Source organism: Neofelis nebulosa, chromosome 8 (genome assembly GCF_028018385.1).
Source record: "Neofelis nebulosa isolate mNeoNeb1 chromosome 8, mNeoNeb1.pri, whole genome shotgun sequence".
Lineage (NCBI taxonomy): Eukaryota > Metazoa > Chordata > Mammalia > Carnivora > Felidae > Neofelis > Neofelis nebulosa.
Genome location: NC_080789.1, coordinates 127,048,391 through 127,063,441, shown reverse-complemented (window position 1 = coordinate 127,063,441; position 15,051 = coordinate 127,048,391). Strand labels below are relative to the sequence as shown.

The 15,051-nt window shown below is 38.9% G+C and overlaps 1 protein-coding gene across 10 annotated transcripts in view; it reads right to left on the bottom strand.

Annotated features, from left to right (window-relative positions):
* The window catches only part of TRDMT1 (tRNA aspartic acid methyltransferase 1), a 93,578-nt gene that overhangs the window by 54,331 nt on the left and 24,196 nt on the right, over positions 1 to 15,051 (bottom strand). The window contains exon 2 of one of the 10 annotated variants that reach the window (XM_058681809.1): positions 7,252 to 7,311. The exons of the other annotated variants lie outside the window; for them this stretch is intronic. The gene's annotated coding sequence lies outside the window, so the exon portion shown is untranslated. The remainder of the gene's footprint in view (positions 1 to 7,251; positions 7,312 to 15,051) is intronic. 10 annotated transcript variants of the gene reach the window in all.

Genomic DNA, 15,051 nt, shown 5'->3' with positions numbered 1-15,051 from the left:
TAGTGCAAGCGAGTGTTTGCAAAAATGTGCCCCTCCTCTTGTTGACCGTAGTATACATGGATTCAACTCTTCTATGACTAGTCCTAGTGATTCTACTTGTGACAACTTATGCTAAGAAATATTTGGACAACATAAGTGTAAGACCGCACAGATGTATGAGAACATCCATATTAAAAATGATACCCATATATACTAATGTGGAGTGACAGAAATTTTTAAGGACAAAAAAGTTACTAAATAATCTTGTTCAGTAATAATTCAAGTTTTGTAAAGTGTATGTGTATGTACCCATATTAAGAAAAAAAAACAGCAAATGTCAACAGGGGCTATCTCTTTTGGTACAGAGAATTTGGGGGTAATTTTTATTTCTTCCTTTAAACCTTTTTGGATTATTTGGTCTTTTTCTTAACAATAAGAATAGAATGCTTTTGTAATCAGTGAAAAGCAAACAAACGTAAAACTATTTTTATCTTGGAACAAAAGAATTCAAAGCTTCTCTTGGTTGTGACCCTGAGAAATCACAAAAGGAAGGTGTCAAGGACAGACCAAAAAGGTTTGGATACATTCTCAAAACATGCCCAACTGACTGTAAGACACCCCCCCCCCAACACACACACACCAGTAAACAGGTATAACTCGATGTATTATTTATCCCACAAACTCAACAACAGTCAAAAGAATAAAAAACAAGAATTAAACTACATTGCCATGGTTCTTTAGAGATTAACAAGTAAATAGCATATGGCCAAAAATGTAGAGTTGAAAGCTATCTATTTATATATGTAGAATTCAAAGGATATAAATCTAAATCTGTGTTCTCCATTTTCCCATGACATTTAAGCCTTCCTATTAATCTTTTAAAGACATGAACATGTTTAAAAACATTTATGTAAATAGTTAAGAAATAAGCAATATAAAGCACATGTTATCCACCCTATTACAGGTTTAAATAACAAAGACTTTGTTTTCCATAGGTTTGCTTTGAATGAACAAACCTCTATGAATTTTTCATCACTATAAAAATGTAGAAACATTCTTTGTTGAGATTTTCTTACAATTTAAAAGATCATTTCTGATACACTCATGGAAGTCAATGAAGAAATGATGTATGCATTAGTACTCTGTGCCTAACCAACTATGAATGAAAAAAAGAGTTGCAAAACTATTATTATGTTATCAATCATAAAAATCCCAAAGATTAAACTAAAAACTCTTCCCTAAGAAAATTAAAAATAAAAAAAATAAAAACTCCTCTCTAAATTTGTCCTGCTATTCTGAGCCCCTCTTTGCTTTACATAAAGTAGACCTTTCTTAAAGCTTATTCTTTTCATTATTGACTTCATAATGTTTTAAACCCTATCCTGAATTTCTGCTACAGGCATCTCTAAAAGGATTAAGTTTTACAATTTGGCACAGAATCAGAAAGTATAAATTAGCCCTAAGACCTCAGGGGATAAAGCACTTCAATTATCTCATTCCTCATTTTCCTCTTCTGCGTCTCCTCCTGACTATATATTTCTTTGCAAACCTTTTTCCATTAAGCCACGGGGTATTCAACAAATACTGGCTATCATTTTTTACTCAAAACTCTCATAGGCACACCCTACCGAGATCTTTTATTCAGAGCATATATGTATGTGTGTATTCACAAGTCCTCAGAAAGAAAGATTTTAGGATATGGACATCTACTTATCTAGCTCTTTCTCAGCTGTGTTTGAAGTGTAGCTCTATGATTTCCAGCTATGTGACTTAGGCAAGTTACTTGACTTCATTAAGTCTCAGCGTCTTATCCATGAAAGTGAGAGAACAGAGGTAATAAAGTACCTACGTCATAGAGTTTTCTGAGGATTAAATTAGCTAACACCTATAAAGCTCTTATATTTGTGCTGGCCATGAAGTACTTAATAAATGTTTGCCACGATAACTATCAAGAGTTCAAAGATTTTTTTTAAATAAGAATATTGAATATCAAATGCTAGAAAGGACTAAGTGTAAGGACCTCTCACTGCAGGTGTATCAATCGAGGATTCAGTGTTTCAGAGGGCAGTTTGGCAGTATGTATCTAAAGCCTTCAAAACTGCTTTGGCCTTAGCGATTTTATATCTGGGCACATATCCTAAGATGTGGTAGGCAGAACAGTGACCCCCCCAAAAATCCATCCCCATCCTAATCCATGAAACATACAAAAATGTTACCTTACATGGTAACAGGGACTTTTGCAGATATGATTAAAGATCTTAAAAAGAGGAGATCATCCTAGGTCATGCAGGTAGACCCAGCGAGATCACAAGAAGGATGGAGGAGGGTTAGAGTTAGAGGAGATGTGATGAAGGAAACAGAGGTCAGAGAGAAAAACTAGAAGATACTGTATTTGCAGCTTTGAAGATGGAGGATGAAGTCATGAGCCAAGAAATGCAGGTGACCTCTAGAAGCTGGAAAACATAAGGAAACACACTGTCCCCTGGAGCTTCCAGAAGGAAACAGCTTGGACAAAACCTTGATTTTAAGATGTTTGACCTCCAGCACTATAAGATAATCAGTTTGTGTTGCTTTAAGCCATTGTTTGTGGTGATGTGTTACACCAGCAATAGGAAACCAATATGTAAGGAAACAATAAACTAACATGGAAGATTTATATAAAAAATAAATGCTATTTTATTTATAATAGCAAAAGATTGGGGCGCCTGGGTGGCTCAGTCAGTTGAACGGCTGACTTCGGCTCAGGTCATGATCTCATGGTCCGTGAGTTCAAGCCCCGCATCGGGCTCTGTGCTGACAGCTTAGAGCCTGGAGCCTGTTTCAGATTCTGTGTCTCCCTCTCTCTGACCCTTCCCCGTTCATGCTTTGTCTCTCTCTGTCTCAAAACTAAATAAATGTTAAAAAAAATTAAAAAAAAATATAATAGCAAAAGATTATAAGCAACCTAAGTGTCCAAAAATAGTTGATTGCTTTGAACAAGAACTTCCATAAAATGGAATATTACACAACCATTAAAAAACAAGTTGGCAAATATATTTAATGACAAGGAAGGAAAACTTCAAGATATTCTAAGTGAAAAAAGAAAGCTATAGTTTATTTTAATGTTCATGAACACATGTTGAACAAAGATCGAAAAGCTATAAATCATCCAGTGTTTATCACTGCATGAGCAAATTTTTATTTTTAAATTTTCTTCTTCATTTGTGTAGCATCAGTTTTCTCAGTAAACCATAATCTCTGGAGAAAAAGAATACAGCTGTCTTGTTACTGCTGTATCTCCATTGCACATCAGAGTAACTGACACAGAAACCACTTAAAAATTACATGCTGAATGAATGAATACATTTTCAGTGTTTCCTAATTCCATCCCCCCACCTCAAAACTTCTGGTATTCTGGCAGAGTTATGGTTCCCAAGTCCAAATAGTACACTCTCTTACTACAATGGAAGATAAGTCTTGGTGAATCCACTATAAATGCCACATTAATGTGTACAATCATGGGTTTGGATTGGTTAAGTGGGGGATAGCTTAAAAGTGCAAATTATTTTTTTTTATTTAAAAAAAATTTTTTTAACGTTTATTTATTTTTGAGAGAGAGAGTGAGACAGAGTGTGAGCAGGGGAGGGCCAGAGAGAGGGAGACACAGAATGGGAAGCAGGCTCTGAGCTGTCAGCACAGAGCCCCATGTGGGGCTTGAACTCACGGACCGCGAGATCATGGCCTGAGCTGAAGTCGGACGCCCAACCAACCGAGCCACCCAGGTGCCCCAAAAGTACAAATTATTAAACGGGTGAGATGAGGAAGTATTTCCCAATTTTTAAACAAATGTATTATATAAACATAAAATGAACAATAAGTGTAAAAATATGTGTAAATATTCAACTTCACTAGTAATAAAAAAATTAAAATAACAATTTTATGTAGTAAACTATATATAGTTTTAAATATTATATTGGCATATTTGTGGTCAAACACTATTAGATATAAACTGGTATATCCTTTTAAAATGCAAGCTGACAATAACATCAGTCTTTAAACTGTTCGTGCTCCATGACTTAAACACTCATTCAACATCTGCTATGCAACAGGCACCATTCCAGGTACCAAGGATACAACAGTGAACAAAACTGAATAAAACAAAAAAATCCTCACCCTCCTGGACTTACATTTTAGAAGGGGAGGCAGTCAATCTTTAAAATAGTATGGTAGGGGCGCCTGGGTGGCGCAGTCGGTTAAGCGTCCGACTTCAGCCAGGTCACGATCTCGCGGTCCGTGAGTTCGAGCCCCGCGTCAGGCTCTGGGCTGATGGCTCGGAGCCTGGAGCCTGTTTCTGATTCTGTGTCTCCCTCTCTCTCTGCCCCTCCCTGTTCATGCTCTGTCTCTCTCTGTCCCAAAAATAAATAAAAAACGTTGAAAAAAAATTTTTTTTTTAAATAAAAATAAAAAAAAAATAAAATAAAATAGTATGGTAGGCAGAAATAAGTGTTGGGGGGGAGGGGAATTAAACAGGAAGGAGAACAGGGAGGCAGAGCAGAGAATGTAATTTTTTTTTATTTTTTTAAAAATATTTATTTATTTTTGAAGGAGAGAAAGACAGAGTGTGAGTGGGGGAGGGGCAGAGAGAGGGGGAGACACAGAATCTGAAAGAGGCTCCAGGCTCTGAGCTGTCAGCACAGAGCCCAACGCGGGGCTCGAACTCACGGACCGCGAGATCGTGACCTGAGCCGAAGTCTGACGCTTAACTGACTGAGCCACCCCAGGCTCCTGAGAAAGTAATTTTTGACAGTGGCCAGGGAAGCCCTGAGAAGGTGACATTTGAATAAAGACAAGGGACTAGTCATGTGTCTATCAAGGAGACAGCATTCCAGGCAGAAGGAACAGCACAGTGGCTCTGAAGCAGGAACGCTCTTGGTATGTTTAAGGATAGCAAGGAGCTCACTATCCCTACTCCACTCTCCAGGAGCTTACACGGAGAAGAGGACAGGGTACCTCCTTATTGGCCTTTTCCTACGTCCAAACTCACGTACATTATACACACACACACAAACACACACACACGCATTCTGTATATGCACTACATATACAAATATACATTGCCCCAGTATAAGACAACTAGAATGAAAGTCAATACCCAGGGTCTGCAGGAGAATATCCAAAATTATGTGGATATGGCCATTTTTGTTATACAGATGATGACAAGACATAGCTGAAATATTCAAATGACTTCATTTTACATAATTTCTTAATTTAGTTATACAAATATATATATTTTTTTTAATTTTTTTAACATTTATTTTTGAGAGAGAAAGCGACAGGTATAGACCGTGAGTGAGGGAGGAACAGAGAGAGAGGGAGACACAGAATTAGAAGCAGGCTCCAGGCTCTGAGCTGTCAGCAGAGAGACAGACGTTGGGCTCGAACCCACAAACCGTGAGATCATGACCAGAGCTGAAGTTGGACATTTAACCAACTGAGCCACCCAGGCACCCCTAGTTACACAAATATATTTTAAATAGCACTATCTTACTAGTCCATCTAGAAATACTGCTTTTTCCACTCAAATTTCATGGAATAATTTTATTCTACTTTCTCAGCTGCATCTTTGAAATCAGAGTCTTTATCATCAACAGTCACTTTTAAGTCATCTAACAGTTTTGAAGAGCACATCAACTTCCCTTCCGAGTTCCTTGAGATCTAGCACTTTTTGAGTTCACAAATGATGATGTCACTGGAAACTTTATACCAACCTCAAATACCCATTAACTACTTGTGATCTCCACAAAGTAACCCCCTACCGTATTACTCTGAAAAGTAATTTCCAGGTTTGTTTCCGATGATATCTAATCCATGTAACTGCAAGGTCATCCTCCTACAAATTATTTCTAAATCTTTTAATTCATCGGTATGATTTTTCATCAATTCCATCAAGTGACTTCAATAAGCACCCAACAATGGTATGACATTTTTTCAGGCTAATGTAACTTATCTAAGCAACATTTTATTACTTTGCTCTTCAAAAGACAGTAATTGAGGAATATGAAGATCCTTCTTGAAAACTAAGATATAAGGCCATATTCTCTTTTCAAAGCCTAACATTTTGGGGAAAAATGAATATACTGTACCGAAGAATTTATGACAAATATGTCTATAAAGGCATATGTATACAGGTTTGAGTTTTGTTTTTTGGTTTGGTTTTAAATAATAGAATCACAAGCTCTTTGTTTTTTATAATCACAGAAGAAATGCAAAAGATAATCTCTTCAAAGAAGCAGAACTCTGGATTTTATGTTTCCCTTGGCAAATATAAAAATGCTAACCCATAAGACAGTCTAGTAAAATGATAGATTCACATATTTTCCCCCAAGCCATGGTTACCAACATTCTGACATTTCAAATTTAATAGCAAGGGACAGACAAATGGTCAGGATTAAGTCAAATCAACAGACTGCCATCAAGTTTAAATATTCAAAGACTATAATTTAAACAACTGACTCAGCAACAAGAGTCAATTGAAGCCACAAGAATAAAACGCTTCTGAAGAAGCAGAGAAACTCTGCTACTTTATTAGCATTTAAATGTCAGGGTTTTCAGGAAAAATGTAAGCAAGGCGAAACTACTTACTTAGTATGTCTAATTGGATCTATGAGAGTTCAAAGTCTAACTAGATTGTATTAACTAGAAGTCCTTCATATTCTGGGTTCTTCCTGGACCAAAATTCTCCTATAATTAAGGAACATGCCAAAGCCTATGAAGGTCATGTACATGCTAAAAGGCTCAGACACTTGTTTCTTAAATTAAGTCTCACTCACTAAGGGATTATTAAATTCACTATTTTGTTTGAACAAAAACTTACTAATGGATGCTGAAGAACTATGACCAACTTTCTGATGGACTTGTTTTACTTCAGTCCAAGGTTTTTTGCTCAGTTTGTGGCAATTTAAAATCCCAGAATGAAAAGAATTCATGGATAACAGTAAAAGCAACTATTGGTTCACATAAAATAATGGTATTTATAGTATTTTTTAAAATCTCAACTACATTCTACCTACCCTGCAAAAATGAGATACAAGTCTTGCTTTTAGGCAGGGTGAGAGCCGACTGGCACTATTTCTGAAAAGCACTTTTTGGGGGATATTACTGGATAGTCTTCCATGGGCAAAGCAAAAGGCCAAAAGAAATCCTAAAAAGGCTCTCAACACCAACAAATACCAAATTCTACATGCAACCTTAATCGCCCTGTTCTATGATAATAATCCTTCTGTAATTACTTACAGATTTGCTGTCATGTATCAACCTCTTCTATTCAATCTTCCATACAAAGAGGTAATGTTTCTTGACATGAATAAAAGGATAAAAAAAAAAAAACAAAACACTTTTTCACCATAATTCACTTTAACATGTGATTAAAATTCTACAGTGAGTTAAAACCAAACACTTGTTCCCAATACACTTGACACTTTGGAGAAAATTTCACATTTTATCATGTAGTACAAAAAAAAATTATCTATTAAAATGTCACATATAGTCATGAAAACCCTTCAGGATTCTACTTATTTGTCCACAGTCCAACACATACACACACACACACACACGCACACACACACGCACACACACGCACATACTGGTTTATCTCCTACATAATTCCTATTAACATCCTTCAAAACACTATCCATGGACCACACTTTGAGAAATGCTGACTTAGCTCATTCCTCCAAAGAAAAATGACCTTTGTGATTCAGACTTAATACCTAAATTTAAACTTATCACAGTACAATAATATCTACTTCAACCTATGCATATTTCATAGCAAACATGACCCTACTACATTTATTCACTTATTCATTCAACAAATAGGTATAAGCAATGTTCCAGACAAAGGCTATCTTATTATAAAATTTACATCCTTGTGAGGTGGGGGAAGACAAATCATAAACAAATAAGTATATAATATGTCTAACAATGAAAGTACTATGGGGGCAGGGGAAAAAAAAACAAAACAGAGTAAGCCAGATAGTATAGAAGGGATTGGTTCTATTTTTATATAGGTTGGTTAGAGAATGTCTCAACAGCAAAAACCTGAAGGAGATGAAGGAGCAGGAAAATAGATATCTTGAACTTTCTAGAACACAGATGGGAGCATGCTTGTTTTGTAAGGGGAACAGCAAGGAGACCTGTATTATGGACTGAATATTTGTGCTCCTCTTCAAATTCTTATGTTGCAAGTCTATCTCCCAATGTGCTGGTATTAAGGGATGGTGCCCCTGGGAAGTAATTAGAATCAGATGAAGTCATCAAGATGGGGCCCTCAAGAATAGGATAAGAACCCTTGTAACAGTCATGAGAGAGCTTACCTCCTCCCTCTGCTCTCAGCCATGTGAAGATACAAGGTGAAGTCGGCACTCTGAAACCTGGACAGGGCTCTCACCAGAATTCAACCACACTGCCACCCTGATCTTGAACTTCCCAGCCTCCAGAACTGTGAGAAATAAATTCTACTGTTTAGAAGCCACCCAGTCCGTGGTACTCCTTTACAGTGGCACAAACTTACTAAGACAGCCAGCAAGCCCGGAATGAAGAAAGCAAGGGGGTAGCACAAGAAATGTGCTCAGAGACGGAAAGGGGCTGGCTCTAGACCAAGGAGGATTGAAGCTCTCATTGAGTGATAGGAGAAACCTCTCAAAGGTTTTAATCAGAGGAATGACTTGTCTAATGCATTTCTAAAGGATCACACTGACACGGTGTTGAAAAAGAACTAGAGGAGACAGAGCAGAATCAAGGACAGCAGTAAAAAGGCTGTTGCAATAACCTTTTGTCCAGGTTTCCTAAAAAAGGACCCAAGGCGAAGCTTCACAGCAGATGCTCTTTCTGGGAGGGAAAACTCCAAAGTAGCAAGAGTACAGGACAGTGAGGCAGGGAAGGGGGAAAAGGAAACAGAAGGCAGTGCATCACTACACCGGCCACAGCTTCACAGGAGAACCCAGCCAGCTGCTCTCTCGTGAAGGACTGGTAGGGCAGGCTGTGTGGACCACCACTCCCCACAGCTGCAGCGGGAGGGATGTATTGAAGGTGACAGGAGCCCTGCAGTAACGACACTATTTGGTTTAAAGCAACACTTCCACATCCCCACATGTATCTGAGCAGGGAACACTGGTGGGGAGACAATGACAGAGGATGTACCTGCTGACTCCTTCACCATGTCTCTTCCTGATGAGAAGTCATCTCATGAGGCACGTATAGGAAAACACTCCTGTGGTTCTCCTTTACTCACACACTACTACTATATTCACAACACTTCTGACACTAGGTGGATATCCACAATTCACTTTGACACTAACCAGAGTTAGCCAAGGCCCCTTAAGAGCCCAGACCCACAAGACTTCCCCAACGTCAGACACCAAGGGCAAGGAGTAGGTCTCTAGGTTACCGACGACTCTGTCTTACTTGGCTACAAATCAAAGGTTCCCACAACCCCTTCCTTGGATTCCATCATTTGCTAGAACAGCTCAGAGAACTCACAGCGACACTTATGTCTGACAGTTGATTACATAATAAAGGATATGATAAAGGATACAGATGAACAGCCGCTGAAGAGATACATAGGGCAATGTATGGAAGAGCCCGGAGCACAGGAGTCTCTGTCTCCATGGAGTTGGGGTGCACCGCCATTATGGCACGTGGATGTGTTCACCAAGCCAGAAGCTCTTTGAACACTATACTAGTAGGATTTTTATGAAGGCTTCATCACATATGCACGATCAACCATCAACTTCCTCTCTAGTCCCTCTCCTTCCCAGAGAATGGGAGTGAAGCTGAAAGTTCCATGCTAATTACCCTTAGTCTTTCCAGTGACCACCCCCCATCATGACGCTAACCAGGAGCAGATCAAGAGCCGCCTCATTAGAACAAAAGACATTCCTACCACCTAGAAAATTCCAAGGGATTTAGGAGCTCTGTGTCAGGAACCAGGGTCAAAGACCACATATGAGAACAAAACATGCTCCTAGTGCTCTTATCACTCAGGAAATTATAAGGGTTTTAGGAGCTCTGTGCCAGGAACTGGGGGCAGAAACCAATATATAAGTATTTTCTATTGTTGCAGAGGCAAGACTCTTCCTCTCCTCTCCACTTCTAGCTGTGTTACCCGACCCCTCCAGGCAGCTTCTGGAGCAACATTTCAGTCTGGATACTGGGGGTGGAATGAGCATTCTGGAAGTGTTAGGGAACGAGACAACAGCGGCAGAGTTGGGGAACAACATTGAATAAGCAGCTCAGGGGTCAGGGGGCAGGTGGGGCCAAGTGAAATCTGGGGTGGCATGCAAATTAAGGCTGATAAAACTTAAAAATGAATCCAGAGATTATGGATGAGGTGGTAAAGGTGAGGCTAGAGAGGAAGGATGGAAGTATAAATAGAGTTTGAAGGGAGATCCCGTGGCATTTGCCGAGATGAGTAAAAGAGAACAAAGATGGCCCCAAGACACAGGTGTGGGCACGAGAGAAAAGGAGACACCTGATATGAGGATGAGGAAGGCTGAAAGGGGGAAGGAGAAGCAGGAGTTCAGTTTTGTACACCTTTAGAAACAACAGAGATAACGGGAACATTAAAAATCTGGCCTTACAGAAAAATTGCACAGAAGCTCACTTTAGAGCCAGTCAGCGTTGTCAGCATCATCAAAGGTAATGCACATTTGTCCCTGTGCATCGCCCTGGCACTTCTCAACTCACCAACCCACTGGACCTGGCACCTTCTCCCATGGCACCATCAGGGCCCTCCTGTTGCCCAGAAGGCATTTCCCAAGAAGCGCTCTAAGGAACGTTATCTTACAGGATGCTAATAAGTGTGACCCCCTTCCCCACTTAGAAAAAAAAAAAAATGTTCCTTACTCAAATACATATGGGAAGTGTGGATTTAAACCACACAGCACCCTTTTTGCAGGGCTTCTCAACACTTTTGGTCTATTAACGTGTCCTGAGACTTTCATGGGACAATATCGTATGAGGAGCTTCCTAAACTTATTTGACCATCAAGGCAAACTGATTAATACCTCTCAGAAGGCTACGACGTAGGATACCAGCCAGGAAATGGCAACTAGCCCAAGAATACATTTTAGTCTTTATTTTACTTGGCTTTTAATATCAAATCACTCCTTAAAATCCTCTCCTCCATTTATTTTCATGGCACAGTGTTCTTTCAGTCCTCCTTCTCGCTCTCTAATTCTTTCTGCTCAGTTTCGCTCTGTGGATACATCTTCTCTCCCTGGCCACACGAAGTCGCTGCCCCCCAGCATTCCATCTTGTTGGTCCTCTTCCCTACACTCAACACATACACAGAAACAAATCTTTATTTCTGGTCTCATCGACCCCTCGGGCCAAAATTGACAAGCAGCTGCCCATGTGGCATCTCCATGGGTGGTACAGACAACTCAAAACTCTGCAAGTCTAAACCGGAACCTATTATTGCTCTCCCACCTTGACAATCCCATCTGATAAACTACCCACGTCATAAACCTAGGAAACTGACACTCAAATAACTACCAGGTTTTGTTGATATTTAGATCCTGTATATAATCTAAGTCATCGTCTCCATTTATTGGATCTGCCTAAATTCATGATCCCTGGACAATAATCTCCTCACTGGCCACCATGCCTTTCTGCTCCACTTGCCACCACTACCACATCATGGTCACCCAAAACAATTTCTGGAACACAAATGACAGTTTCATTAACTTAACTTTCATTTGCTAACCAGACCTAGGAGATAAAAATCCAAGCATCTTATCAGGTTGTATGGCGTTGCATGATTTGGTACCTCATAAAAATCTATTTTCTAATAGCATTTATATTGCAATGATATTTTAATATTTGTATGTCTCCACACAGACCATGCGATTTCACGTCTGTGTGTCTGTACAGGATGTTCCTTCTGTCCAGTATAACTTTTCCCTTCTTGACTATCTGAAAAACTCTATCTTCCAAAATCCTGCTTGGAAAAAACATCATAACAAAATGGAATAGCAAATCACCAATTATAAAAAAAGAATAAACCAATGGCAACATGAACACATCACAAAACAAATACAAATAACAAGTATCTGATAATGTTCGACGTCCTAAGTAGCATCAGCAGTATTAGTTATGATATATTATATACTAGGAACTATACCACCTCTATGTATACAGTTCTATCAAGTCCTCCTACCAAGCCTGTTAGGTTAGTTATTACCCTGATTTTATCAATGAGGTCATCCAATGCAATTAAGTAGGGAAAGCCAGCTACAAAACACTGTGGGAAGAAGAAAAGGTGCTAAGATTTACTCAGTACCTACACTGTATTTCCTACATCCGCTGTTTCATTTAACATCATTCACAACACCCTGTGAGAAGGTGTTACTGCATCCGTCTCACACAGAGTTCAGGCTCAGAAAGTCACACAACTTTCCAGGACTTATACAGCTCATACTTGGCAGTTCGGTCTGACTCCTAAATAATGGCATTCATTTTGTCACTCAGAGAAATATATGGAGTAGTTCCAAAAACACTGAATAGGAGGCCAGGAAAATGCACAAAGTAGATCCAGTGAGGAAACCTATTCCCTAGTGGATAAGGAAGCTTTCTAGAGAATCAAGAGGGCGAAACAGAATTTTCTGCTCTCTTCATTGCCCTTCTCTTTTACCTCTTCCTACATATTCATTCCATATTATCTTCTATAGCTATAAATAATTCTTTCTTTCGCTGATCTAGTCCTGCAGAATTCAAATCTAGTCTGAAAGCTCTTTGACAACTTCAAATACTTAATAACCAGCTTTTTCTAAAGGCCATTTTTAACAACATGTAATAACTTTCTATAACTTTAGTATTTTTGGTAATAGCTGCCTGTATTTACTGAGCACTCAACACATTCCGAGCACTAGTGACGCGCTTTATGTTTATTAATGTATAATTTTCATACCTCTGCCTTGAGGTAAGTACCATAATTGTCCCCATTTGATAGAAAAGGAAACAGACACGGAAAGTTTAGTTTCTGTCCAAGGTCACAAAGCTAGGAAGTACCAAGGCCTTCTGACAACAGAACCGTGTCCTGTCGACAAGAAGATGAAATGGTCTCTCCCTGAAACTGTCCCACACAAACACTGTCTGATGCTACTATCTCCCAGTGCCAAACACAGGAGGATTTAAGACCAAGCTGCTACAAAAACAAACCACCGTATTTCAAATTACGCGACGCTACCAAATAACTGTCGGGGACGGTTTAAGTATCAAACATTAAAAGGCTGAGAGAGCATTTGAAAAATAGAAAAACCGTGACAGCTGAAGGATTCCTACAAGCATCTGGCATGTGAAGTGTACGTGTTCCTGCTCCTGATGTTTCTTCCACGTGAGCGCTTTGTGTTCATTTTAAACCCCTTCCCCATCCTAACCCTTCACCACTTCCGTGGGAAGGAAGAGTGACTGCTCTAATCAATGGGCTAATTTGAGAAGAACCAACTGGGCCTGCTGGCTCGGCTCCACCCGTCTTCCTCTTGGGAATAAGCTACCCACAGGCAACATGTGTTCTGCCTGCTTCTCCAGCTGGGCCCAAAGGTGTGCTGCCTGATCGTCTGGCTGAATATTAGCTGACCCATCGGGCCCTCTCACTAAACTACATCCTCCGACGCAGACTTCATCAGGAATAAAAAGCATACAGATTCTTATTTCCTGTTTGCCTTCCTCCTGTTTTATTTCTCTCTTTGTTTGGAATTACGAAGAGGGATACGGTTTATTGGGCCCCTAAAAGCCCCAGTAGGTAGGTCACAACACAAATTAAACCGGTCATCTACACGTTAGGACAGGGTAAATGATCTGATCTGTGCAAAACAGTAATAAAGACTCTGTGCTGAAGTAAACGTTCATTTTCAACACATAAACAATAGGTACTTCTATCATCCATTGGAAAGTTAGGGTTCTCCTCTGTTGAATATACAAAATCCATCCTACATATTTCATCTTTGTATTTCACGTTTGGAAAAAACAATCTGATAACTTCTATAGATAATAGAGAACCAATGATACATATTTTCAAACAGGACAAATTTTTATGTCACTTCACTTTAAATCTGGTAAGAAGTCATAAGAGCAACTATGGGGAAATAGGCAAAAAAAGAGGACATTTTTACAATCCCAAAGACAATAAGAGAGAAAAAAAAAATTAAGCGGCTCAAATTCTAGCCCCTTACAGCTACTGCTCCAGAAACATCCCCAGGTGGCATTCAGACCTACATTTAATAATAATAAACTTGCCAGATTCAGTTTTAAGCACACCTAATTCTAAAGTGGTTTGGGAGAGTCCCAGGTTGGCATATAAGTCATTGAGAAATGAAGATAAAGAAATTCAGAAAATAACTAAAGACTGACAAATGGCTTAACATTTTAACAGAAAATATTAAGGCTGAGTAACTCCTACTAAATATGAGTAAGTGTTATGTAACTAAAACTCAAAATCAACACCTTTAGAAATTATTTGGTAGAGCAGGCCTTTTTACTTTTAAGGATGTCTCAGTGGCTGACTCACTCTCTCTCTCTCTCTATATATATATATATGTAAGCTAAGTGTCCATGTGTTTATTGGTCATCTGTGTATTTTCTTTGGAGAAATGTCTATTTATGGCTTTGCCCATTTTGGAATTGGATTGTTTTTTATTCTGTTGTAGGGGTTCTTTATATATTCTGGATATTAATCCCTTATGACATATATCCCTTAATCCTTTATGATATATATATATGTATATATATATATATATCAGCTAGAGCTTTCCTTTATTCAACACTTTAAACCACATTTTACTTTTTTCCTGATACCTCATTTTATGAGAGAAACAAAATCTTATTAACAAATAAGATTTACATCTGCAGGTAAATCTTATTTACATCTGCAGCTTGCCTTGCAGGCCCCACCAACATATAACTCACAAAACAACCTCTCCCACTGCTTTCTGAATGGAGGTATTTTCATTTCATTAGCCAAGACTTTATAGACTGTGTAGGCATAAATAATGTCAAAGCAGTAATAAGTGGACCCTATACAGTGCAACATATTTT